This window comes from Metopolophium dirhodum, chromosome 5 (genome assembly GCF_019925205.1).
Source record: "Metopolophium dirhodum isolate CAU chromosome 5, ASM1992520v1, whole genome shotgun sequence".
NCBI classification, from domain to species: domain Eukaryota; kingdom Metazoa; phylum Arthropoda; class Insecta; order Hemiptera; family Aphididae; genus Metopolophium; species Metopolophium dirhodum.
The window spans coordinates 9681945-9694604 of NC_083564.1; the positions used below are offsets into that span (position 1 = coordinate 9681945).

The 12660-nt window shown below is 35.4% G+C and overlaps 1 protein-coding gene across 6 annotated transcripts in view; it reads right to left on the reverse strand.

Moving 5' to 3' along the window:
- LOC132944692 (collagen alpha-1(XVIII) chain) overlaps positions 1 to 12660 on the reverse strand; it is a 246168-nt gene that overhangs the window by 131320 nt on the left and 102188 nt on the right. The gene's annotated exons all lie outside the window — the stretch shown is intronic.

Here is a 12660-nt window from a genome sequence, read left to right on the forward strand (position 1 = left end):
TCCTCTCGCGGAATATATATATCTGTATACGTTTTTTCCTCTTCTTCTTATTTTTCTTCGCACGACCTTTCGAACTAGACGAACAGTCATTTCGTGCCACACACATTCGACGACGTTGTACGCGGTGATTGTAGGAAAATAATAATATTTAGTGCGCGTACGAGAATACACTGCGGTGCATGCGCACATAAATAATAAAATAATATTGGATATTGCTATATTATTTCCGTACGATGGTGTGTGTTGGGAGTGGGTAGGCGGGGGAGTTTAATAATAATATCACATCGATACTGAAAAATACGATTTACCTAATACTATAATAATACAATATTACACTAAACGTCGTGTCCGAAAGTATAATATATAGTATATATCGTTATATTTTGTATTCATATCAGTTTTTGTTTTTTTTTTTTTATTTCAAGAGGAAGGAAACTATAATATACGGAATATAACATGCACGTGTCGTCGTCGTCTTCGCCGCCGCCGTACCAAGAACTCTGTATGACATTTGCAATTTATTTAATAATATTTCACGACGTTCCAATTCACCGGCTTCGATCACGGTTCGCTATCGCTCGCACATCTATCCGGCAGTCTTGATGTTTCGCGCCCGAAAACGCGACGCTTGTCCTATGATATTATTATTGCAATATAGAATATATATTATGTATACGGTAGGTACCTATTACGCTGCCGTACCGTATTTCGTGGACACCCGGCAAATCGCTGCGGAAGAGCCCTATCGTTTGGACCGAACCCCATAATATAAAATATAATATAATAATATATTATAAACGTTATGCGAGGATGGACTCATCGAAAATCATTACTACGACGGCTACCTACTTACAACAGACTATAGCGCTGCGGGCGCACTTCGGAAGGTCCGTATTATATTATATACATGTATCGGTATACTACCTACCTACGTATAATATTATTATATATTTATTTATTATTAAAATTCCGTTCGGACCAATCGCGGACCGGCGACTATTTTTTACGTTTAGATCCGTCTCCGCGGCATGTGTATTGTGTACCGTCCATTATCCTCGAAATCCTTATTGTGACCCGCACCGGATCGTCTTTACGGCGCCATTAGCCGGAGGTCTCTGCACATTATTATGATGACGTTAACGAAATAATGTCTGTTCCAACTGGCGATTGTCGACGGACGGCAACGGTGGCATAGAAAGGTAGGCGCCGTGCGTGGGCAATGGACCACGACTATTGCTAAACGGAATTGAGTACAATACCTAGTCGATCGGCTAAACTATCGACGTTTGATCGTCGGCAGGCGTACGAATAATATTGTTTCAGACAAATGTCTTATGTACAGCGTATAATACGTATTGTGGGGGACGAGGTGGCCGAGCGGTCTAACGCAACGGATTCGGCACAGCCGGTCCGTGTTCGATCCTCGACCACCGGGCGGCATTTTTCTCCGTGCAAGTCACGGTGTCCGGAGAACAAGTGCCGCCATCCCCCACCCGGGCATGGCAGATACCTACGGGTGCCCAATCAAAAATTCTGCCAAACGTGTTCCTTCCCCTACCAACACTAACAACCCACAAACAAACCACTACAGCTAATGGCCATAGTTGCCGAAGCTTAAGATCAATAAAAAAAAAAAAAAAATAATACGTATTGTAATAATAACGATAATGTTATTATATTATGGTCATTAATATGTGTTTCGCCGAACAACTGGTTATAACACGTTATCGGCTTTCTTCCGTTCAATTCAAAATGCGAACAATGCATATTACGATGATTAATACGTCATTATACTGTCAGATAACTCAATTATATTATACTATATGTCTCTTCCAGGTGATTGTCGACGGCAACGACGGCGGTAAGGTACCCGTCGTGCGTGTGCAACGAACGACGACTGTAGTCGGCAGTCGCTATACGGAATCGAGGAAAAAGTTATCCCAATTCGAGCACTAAACTTGACGTTTTATCACCGCATGCGTACGAGTAGTGTACGGTTCCAGACATTTTCGTGCATAATACGTCGCAATAATGATATTATTACGGTCATTATGATATAATAATACGTTTTTCACCGAACAGCTGATAATAATATTGTATTATCAGCTTCCTTCCGTTAAATTCAAAATGTGTTCAATGCATAATATTATAATTAATACGTCACCACTCAGATTACTTAATTATTACATTATGTATCTTATTTAATGTCTCTTCCAGGTAACTGTCGACGGCAACCCTCCGTGCGTGGGCAACGAACGACGACTCTTGCTATACGGAATCGAGGAAAAAGTAATACCGATTCGATCTCGAAACATGACGTTTTATCATCGCAGGCGTACGAATCGTTTACGGTTCCAGACATTTTCGTGTCTTGTGTATAGCGTAAAGGTTATGCGCCATAACAATGATATTATTACAACAATGATTATAAAAACAATATGTCATATTTCTTCCGTTTAATTCTGCAAAATGTGTATAATGGATGTATTTAATATTCCTATTAATATTTCCTATTTAATAGGAACCTACGTTATAACTTAGATAACTTAATAATAGAACTACGAAAAATTGAAAGGCATTAGATATTTTTACGAAAGTGACATTTCAATGTGGAGTATTTTCTTAGAGAATTTCCCAGTTGAATTATTATAATATCAATTTCATACTCTAGTTTTCTTTCGAAACATTAAACACAACAACGTATTTTATTCTATTCTAGTTTTTGTCTATTACCGTTGTAGCGACTATCTTGTTTCATCATTGTTCACTTGCTATTATACTCGGCAGTAATAAAATCATACCATAGACGTATCGCAAAATTCCACAATCTTTTGATTGGAACAATCAAGCTTTTGCGGAACACTCGTTAAAATGCACGCGGGGCGTAAAAATCAATATTATTTTCGACCACAAACATTATAGTTGCTATCGTGCAGCGGTCTCCGAATTGGGTGCGAGCTTATAACTCAACCCGACGATACCTAGACATATAATATACCGGGCGACGTTAAACCTCGAATTACTGCATTACCGAAGTAACTTATGTTTTAATGGTCGGACACTACATTGACATGTTACGTCGTCGCCTCGAGCGTTTTTCCAAAGTTAAGTCAATACACCGATCGGCCGCTGTGTCGTTACCCGGAAGCACTTATGAGTACCGTACTATGCTCGCTGATAAATGGGCCGGGACCCGCGAATTGATAATTTACGAGTGTCACGAATATTAATAATTCATACATAAATAAATGAATACTATAGAAACAGATTACTCCCCGACGACGATGTACATATTATAAACGTACCGTACCTATATATATATATAATACAACTACTGTTTCACGGCATAGACTGTAAGAAGTGTTAGCATACCTCCATATAATATATAATACAACACCTCCAGACGGTTTGTGTATAATGTTCCGTTATGCGAGTGCAGCCGCCGATATGTTTGAATATTTTATCGGCACCGTATACGCATAAGAATACGGCGCACCTCGCGTGTACATATATATTATTATAAAACCTATATTACGTGTATAACACTATAACCCACTCATCTAACTATACATACGCACGCAAGCGCACACGCGCGCACGCACACACACACACACACACACACACACACACACACACACACACACACACACACACACACACACACACACACACATGTATATAAATAATTATATTACACTCCGAGAGTATAAATATTTACGAGAAAATTAGTCTATATACGTCGTTTTTGTTGTCAAGTTGATTACGCGCGAGGAACGCAGACCCGCGAACTCGGAACTTTGCATGCACCTACCTTTGTTGTAAAATATATCAAAGCCAATACTCGGGCAAATTACAATACACAAACCGACGTCTAAAACATATCGAGTGTTTGAGAGAACTGCGACGCAACAAAAGTAAAATATCAAACACAACCGCGCTCGATGTAGATGGAACTGGCGCGATTCTCTATCAGAGATTCCGTTTAAATCTCGACGACACCCGTTAGGAACGACTCGCCTGGAGGATAATAATATTATCCCTACGTCGGTGCTCCCGGACAATCCGGTAAAAAGCCTGAACCCGGAAGTGGTATGCAGACATAAGGTACTGCGATCCGGATTTAGGACGTTTCGAATAGAGTCGTCCCCAATGCAGCGAGTATTCCCCCTCGAGTTTTTCCGTTTCCGTTTAATTATTATTATTATTTTATTCATCTAGTATGACGTGCCGCATTGTTGTGTGTTTACAGATTGTAAATTCCACTAACAAAGCTGTATTTATTTTATGTAGACAAATGAAAATACGCTCAATAGAGCAAACATTGGGTTTCAGTGGTGATAGGAGAAAATTAGATAAATTTAAACACTTACCGTGAAACCACTTCTATCAGGAGATAACCGCTCGGTCAACAATCTCAGTTTTAAGACACCACATTTAAACTCAACAATACAATAGATGGACCCACCTCATACGGGTGTTACAGAAAATAGTCACAGTGCACTCATTAACTAACAAACCAATTATATAATTTGTATTCATCACCATATGCACACTATACGTTTTACCGAGGTATAATAAATACAAATAATATTATGCTTACTGCCAAGATATTATGGCAAACGAGTTGATAAAACTTTTCTACCTACTAACCTTGTACAAACTTAAGGAAATAAAAAAAAAATAGATTAAATCGCATACTCAAACTATTAGATAACTCGTCGTGCATAGACCATTACTACCACTACAAGAATCAGGCAGACATACTCCGCCTACAGACTCCTAACAAGTAAGAAGAAAAACTCAACTGCTGCCAAAGCGACAAACTTCTCACAATCAAACACATCGTTCCATCATATATTATAAAATTATTCTCGTTATAGCACATCATATTATAATACCAACCATACATATGGTAGAAGCAATTGAAAAACCAAAAACCAATCAAGTACATTGGTTTTTATTCAAAAATATAATAATATGAAGATAATACATGCAATGTAAGCTAATTATAGGTATCGTATAAACTGTATTTAGTCGAGTTAAGTTGAGCTGAAAAAAGATATCCATCATCGAAATATAGGCTATAACGTCCTAATAGTTGAAAATGTTATGGCTAAGAAAAAACCATATAGAAGTTATAATAATATTATACAATGTATATATATAATATTATAATATTACATATTATGTACTGTATTGTACAGTTTTTAAATGTTTAATATCACTAGGTTAATCGAGAAAAGGTTTAATTTTTTCAAAGGTCTGTTATTTTTTTAAACTTTCATACCTTTATTCATATAAAAAATATCTAAAAAAATACAACAGAATATTAATATTGGCTGTGTCAGTAAATAATATTATATATTAGGTGTGTGTCAGTATGTAGTATATCATACGTGGACACTGGACGTGTGTGCAATAATATAGAAAAATGCAGTTCGCAAATAATAAGAATACGAAATAATATAATTATTTTGTTTTTATTAACGTAAGGAGGTACAACGAAGTGTGATTATATCGTACTAATGTCGCATCTATTGTGCCATGTAAGATTTCAAATATTTCATCTATGTACGACCTTATCATGAATTCAGTAAACTATGGTGTGGTATGCGTTTTACGTATCATTTCAACGTTACGCGAATTTCTACGATTATTTTATGTACGAGAATGAATATAGTTGTGTTGGTCCAATCCAGAATTTAAGGAACGCAACAAAAATAATAATGTTGACTCGGAAAGAAAATGATGGACGTAAAATGTCTAAATATCTACGTTGAATAAAAGGTTAGTTCAAGAAAAAATAAATTCATTGACCAGTGATCGAGAAGATAAATTTGTTTCGAAAAATAATCTGAATAAAAACCGTGTTTAAAATATCACTTTTAACTTTTGAGACGGATACCTAGACACATTTCAAATAAATGTATTCACAGCTCAATATTGTAAATTACGCCTTAAGTCTACGAAATACGATATTATATTTTATTTCTATGCGCAATCCAAAATCATTATGTATAACATAATATTATAACAGTACCTACAGATCTGCCTAGAACCACTGAGGCAAATGAATATTTCGGAGTAGGAATCAACTTAAACTTCAGTCGTAGAAATGAATTAATTATGCGAGCAGGTATTCGACAACCGTTTATAATATGAATACTATTTAAAAGGTTGGTCGTCACTTATCTGTAACAACTAATATGTACGCGTAACTGAGAAAATAAACTAATAATTACAACTTTCACGGCCATGGTTATATCATAGATAACCTAACATAATTTTTAGGTACGGTACGACACGTTTTTTCATACTAACAAAGACACACGTCAAACAAAATATTCAAATAATATAATATTCATTCGTAATAATTGTTAATTAAATACTTGACGTTTTTTTTAGGTTTTTTTTTCGGTAGTAAAAACCCCATAAAAACATTAATACAATATGTATTATCGGATCATCATCGTATTCAGTCATTCGTTTGTATTGCGCATTCGTTTTCAACACGGCACGTGCTTCTAATAATATTATAACGACTGAATCATCGACTCGATGACGGATTTATAATGAAAACTTAACAACGGTAATAATACAAAAAAAAAATAATCACTCCATTCTCGTGCTATTTGAATTCGACTAATTCACTGTCGTTCGCTGTTGTGTAAGTGGTTGACACGTTTTTTTGTCGCCTTAGCGGAGTATTGATTGTATGTATTGCAATTTTAATTCGTTAACACTATAATGACAGAATAAAAGTAAATAATACATGTACCGAGATTGCCTATACATCGCGCCGGTTAACATATTATATAAAAATAATAGTAATATTTTGTTCTAAAAAAATGACGTTTATAACAATGACTGTTATTGGTTTCGTACGGTCGTGTTAGTAACAAATCATTATAATTCAATGAACTTTTCCGATCTATGAAAACCATGACAAATACAATAAAAAGGTCGGTAAAAGAAATGTATTATTATTAAGGTACTTAATAAACATTAATAATGATTGTTACCAAAAGTCGACGAATTCACTCAATCCGATATTTAAATAATAATATTATGATCTATATTATTACGATTGAGCTGGTCAGTTCGTATACAATTTTATCATATCAAAAGTAATTACTTTTTGGTGTTACAAATTTACGATTAAACGTTCTTGATGGCATGAAATAAGGACTAATAAAGGAAAAGTTAAACACTAAACACCATCAATTATAATGAGTTTAAATATGTAATTGTAATTACCTAATTAAAATTCAAAATCACACTAGGTAAGTTAAGCATGATATTTTTGAAACTTAATTATTATTAAAATAGCAATCTTATCATAATACAGTTTGTTATTATTATAATCTTAAATTAAGAAAGTAATTATAGTTTTTTTTTAAAATATTTTAATTACGTAGGAACTCGTTACCAGCTATTAAAAAGACACATTTTATATTATAGACTTTTTTTCAGTCCGTGTTAAAATTGTATAAATTGTTATGTCATGCTGGTCAATAATACAATTTGTAAATTTAATTCACAAACATGTTTTCATAAATTTATTTGTACACATTTTTGAGTATTGTATTAGCATTATCAGAGTTCGTACATAAAATAAAAATAAAAAACATAATTAAAATATATACAACATTGATGTAATAATATAGTAAACTTGAGAATAATGTGTTGACATTATTAAAATTCTTGGGAAAAAAAAAATTATTATAATGTTGCTCTAATTTAATACTAACGCTATTATATTTGGGTTTTATTTTACATACTTTTTTTAAAAATAAGTGTTCATCGTATCGTCGGTCGTTTATTAGAAGTGTACACGAGTTCGCTTTATCCGTTTGGATATTATAATCATTGCGCAGGTGCAATAAATCTACGTATAATTATCAGGCTAAGGTATATAAAATTTATGCACCGACGTAGGGTAAGATCGTAATTCTGGTATTTTCTCAACCGAGACAATTGTTATGACTTGTGACATTTTTTTTTTTATAGTTTTGGTACTCAATAATCTGTTTTATGAACAAGAAACTCTGCGACCGCGACTCGAACGCAGTGTCTCTATAATCGTTTCGTATATTATAGTGACGCTTGTCGTCGTCGTCGTTCGACGGAAGTATTACCTACGACACCACGTGATTATGCGCACTTGTATCGTCGTCGGTGACGTCGAAAATCGGAAACGAAAAAAATATAAACAATGCACGGAAAGTTCCGGTGTGCAGATGACATACCTATAATGTCGGCGATTCGTTCCGGTTTCAGGCTTTCCGCGGCGAACACTGGCACCGCCGTGTCGACAATATTGAGAATCGTGTACGGGCCGGGGTCGTGAAAATATAGAAACGAGTGAAAAATCCCAACGGTTTTATCGTTTGCGTTTTATATTTTCTCCGCCGCCGCGGACGTGATTTATCGGAAACCACGCTCCGCGGCGCCGTAAGCTTTTTCCGCGGTCGGGAATTTTTTTCTTCCGGGGCGGTGTTGCCCATTACGCGCGATGAGCGACAAAATAGTTTTTCCGCACCACACACAGCTGACACAGTCGATCGCGGAAAGCGCACACGAATTATGCGTACGACTCTCTCGTCGCTCGCAGACTTGACATATTATGCAGCCGCGACTTGCTTGTAAAGTGAAAATCGGCGAGGACGACGACGTAGGTGGATGTACAACTACACTCGTCGTATAGACACGTCTACCACTCTGTCTGTCTCTATTTTTATTTTTCTCTATCTATGTGTGTGTGTGTGTGTATCTCTCTCTCTCTCATTAAAATCGGGTGGTGCGGCCCACGACTGCGATTGTACGCGTGCGATAACAATACAATTTATAGTCGTCGTACTACACTGCGTGAACGCGTGAAACAATAATATTGTTGTTGTTGTTGTTATTGTTGTTGTTGTTATTACTATGTGTATGCGGAAAAGCCAAGCGATTATGTTATTGTAACAACCCACAGAAATGACATTTTTTCCAGGAATGACTGACATTTTAATAGATTTTTTTAATAAAGATTTTAGGAATGTTACATTTGTTAACAAAAAATTATTTGACTCGTTTTTAGGGGAAAATATGTATCGATATTAGGTCTTCGCATCAATATCAGTTAAAATCACAATTATGTTGGCGGTGTGGGTACATAACTCGCAGTCCTCCACAGTCGATATTGTTTGTTTCGCCGAAATCATCATTGCATTTTTCGCGCTTTGGCATACCAATTATGAAATGGAAAATAGTATTTACGGCGAAAAAAAATAAAATTGTTCCCTGAAATGTTTTCCCGCCAACCCGAATCGACGTAATAAAGGACTCGGGTCCCGTAGATAAATTTACCGTTAAAAATTCCGTTCGGCGATTCGGAATTCGTGGCGTAATTAAAAACATATAAATACATATTATATATATATGATATATGATAGGTATTTTATAATAGTATATACACGTGTTGTCAATGAACAACACAATGAACGTTCGTTAGATTTAATTAATTTTATCTCGCTGAACTGCAGCTGCTGTCACTACTGACGGCGAGGGCGACACGACGACGTGGTATTTAGACTTTTTCTTTCGGGCTTACTGCCTCGAATCACCGACCAACTATAAATTATAATAGGACTTGCACCGGTGCAGACGGGTTAAAGGGCATGTAAAATTCGCCTTGCCCATATATATATATATATATGTATATTTATATATATATATATGTATATTTATATACCGGTGTTGGTGGAAATACTGAATCATTATGTCTGCCGCCGCGCATATTCGCGGACCGACTACGCTCCAGCACGGACAGAAAATTATGGTCCGCACCGAAAATGTACTTTTTCACGCGTGTCGTACGGATACGAAAAGTTGAAGCGACGAAAAAAAAATAACGTCACTCGAAATGTTTGATGAAATTTAATTAGATAAGTGTACACGCCAACGACATAAGCCGTCCGAGAACGGTTTATCAGCGCAGCCCGCAACCCCTTCCGCCGACCCCGAAACACACCACCGCCGCACCAGAGGCTGACTTTTTCTCGTCCTTTGTATAATTAGATATCGCGTTTATGTTTAGGTATACATATATACACATATAAGTGTGTACAGCACAATATACGCTATTCTAATACGGTTAATAAACTTGTTTCATCCTTTGAAAATTACACTTTTAACTATAGACACAACAGAAATAATTAGTTTTTCGATTTAATCAAATGAATATTTACGCAGGTACCTACGCACACGTGCAGGAGACTAGAGAAAAGTAAAATAACACGTCAGCGTATCCAACCTATCTATTCGTGGCGTGTGTAGTGTGCGGGCGGACGCGGCACTATATTAATATAACAGTTTGGAATGTCTACCTAGGTATACGTTATAGGTACTCTGGATCGTAGTGAAACGGACGTGGATGGTATTATGACGACATCGTCGTTTTAAATAAATATTGTGACACCATGCATAACGTGTATACAAATATAAACATAATTAATATTAAAACAACTTCCTATATCAAGTACACATTTGGTGTAATGTGTAACAAAATTTAGTATTTAGTCAAAAATCACTGATCAAACCAAAATAATAAATTACTAGAGATAATACAAGGCATAATACTGGTCACAATATAAGACCTCACCTCAAGAAAAACAGAAATAATAATAAAACGACTGAGAATCGGCCACACCCGCCTCGCACGTGGACACCTCGTGAAAACCAACTACCAACGGAATGCACCTCATGCTTAGTTACCCTTACGGTAAAAAATCTGATGACAGAATGCATACAAATGAAGATGAAAGAGAAAACACAATTCACCGGCGAACCTATATGAAATAATCGGACCCGACTGTTAGCCAGAACACGTCATGCCAGTTCTCGCCCCTCGGGAGCATCAAAATGGAGAAATACGTAATTTAAGAGAGACACAAACAAATAGTTATAAGTCATAAAGCACCTCCTATGTTAGTATAATCAAATCGTTACCAAAAACTAGTATAAAAATTAAAAAAATTATAAATCTAATGGCCTCTGTCACCGAAGCTGCAAAGATCAATTGTTTAAAAAAAAAAAAGTCTTAGCCAGTAAGTTTTGGTACAGATGTAGCAAAATATAAAGTGGGTTAAACGATAATAGTATATAAGTGATAGCAGTTGACAACTTTCGTGGGTCCTTCAGTGGCGATCGTTTGATTATGTCACTGTTATGGACAAAACAGTAATAAAGTGTTATATTTTTTAATTGTGCGCGTTTAATAGTGTACATCGGAAGCGATCGGGCTAGACGACTATATCGAACATAATACGTTCCATTAGAAATGCGTGAAAAATGCACAACAGAATTAAAATGAATATTGTCAAAGTAAATGTATACGGTCCAAGCGCGATAATAAATATCGTGGCGGCACGTATCATAGACGACGATAACAGTGACGTTCGTGTTTATTTTCAATGATAACCTATACCATATGAATTAAACAAAAATTGAAGGAAAACATTAAATTAAAACTTCAAATTAACTCGTATGATATAAATTTAATATAGACCACTATTCGGGTTTTTATCGTTGGTAGGTAGGTAGGTAGGTATATATTATAAACACATACGATTATAAAACTGAATTCGTGACTTTTGACTGTGGAAAATTGTCCACGAGATGTTATCATCAAGTGCAGGGCTGCGTGCCATCAGACATCTGGGAGTCGTATGATAACCGTGTTTTTACGTTTCTCATAAGTACGTGAGAACAACTACGTTTACTTTTGCTATACTTTGATCTAGACAACTGATTATAAATTTGGTTGTGTACCTACATACAACAATTTACTCCCATGTAAGTTAATGTTTATCGTTTTTTTAGCTGTAGGTATTATGTACTATGTATAAACTATTAAAATATACAAATATGTTCTATAATATGCTTAAACCCTCCTCAAGCATGAACGAAAATTCAATTATAATACTATGTAATCGATGTACTTTTTAATAAGTATGAGATACCGACTCTTTTCATTTTATTATAGTTTGATGTAGGCTGCTGACTATCAGTTTGGTCGTGTACGTCATATAACTCCCATAAGAAATAATATGTTTTGTCAATTTGTAAGCTGTAGGTATAACATAATATAAACTGTAAAACCAAATGACAAACGTAGCACGCTACTCGATATTTTCCACTTCGAAGAAAATGTATGAATCATTAATATGTATTAATAAGTAGTATCCATTGTTTTTATAATATTTATCCAGAGGGAATTAAGCAATTTTTACATTGTATTCGTTTCTATGACTAACAAAACGATATGCGAAATCGGTTAGAAAATAAAAAAATCTGTACCCAGCCCAAAAACATATTTACCAATACTAAAATATAGAAAATACTATGCTTTTATAAAAACATGCTAGAAACCTACTCAAGTATGAAAAAATATTCAAATATATGTAAATCTATAGTATATAGAATCAAATTTCCTACCGCTCGTGGAAAACGAAAAATTACATCGCTAAACCGGAATAACAGCATTAAACTTATAGGGAGTAAGTTGTAATTTCGCTGTCTATTTTTTTGTTCCCCGAGGAATATTTCGAATAAAAGTTATTAGTAGAAGTGACACAAATGTAATAAGTGACGTAATCTGAAAACCTAGACGTATAA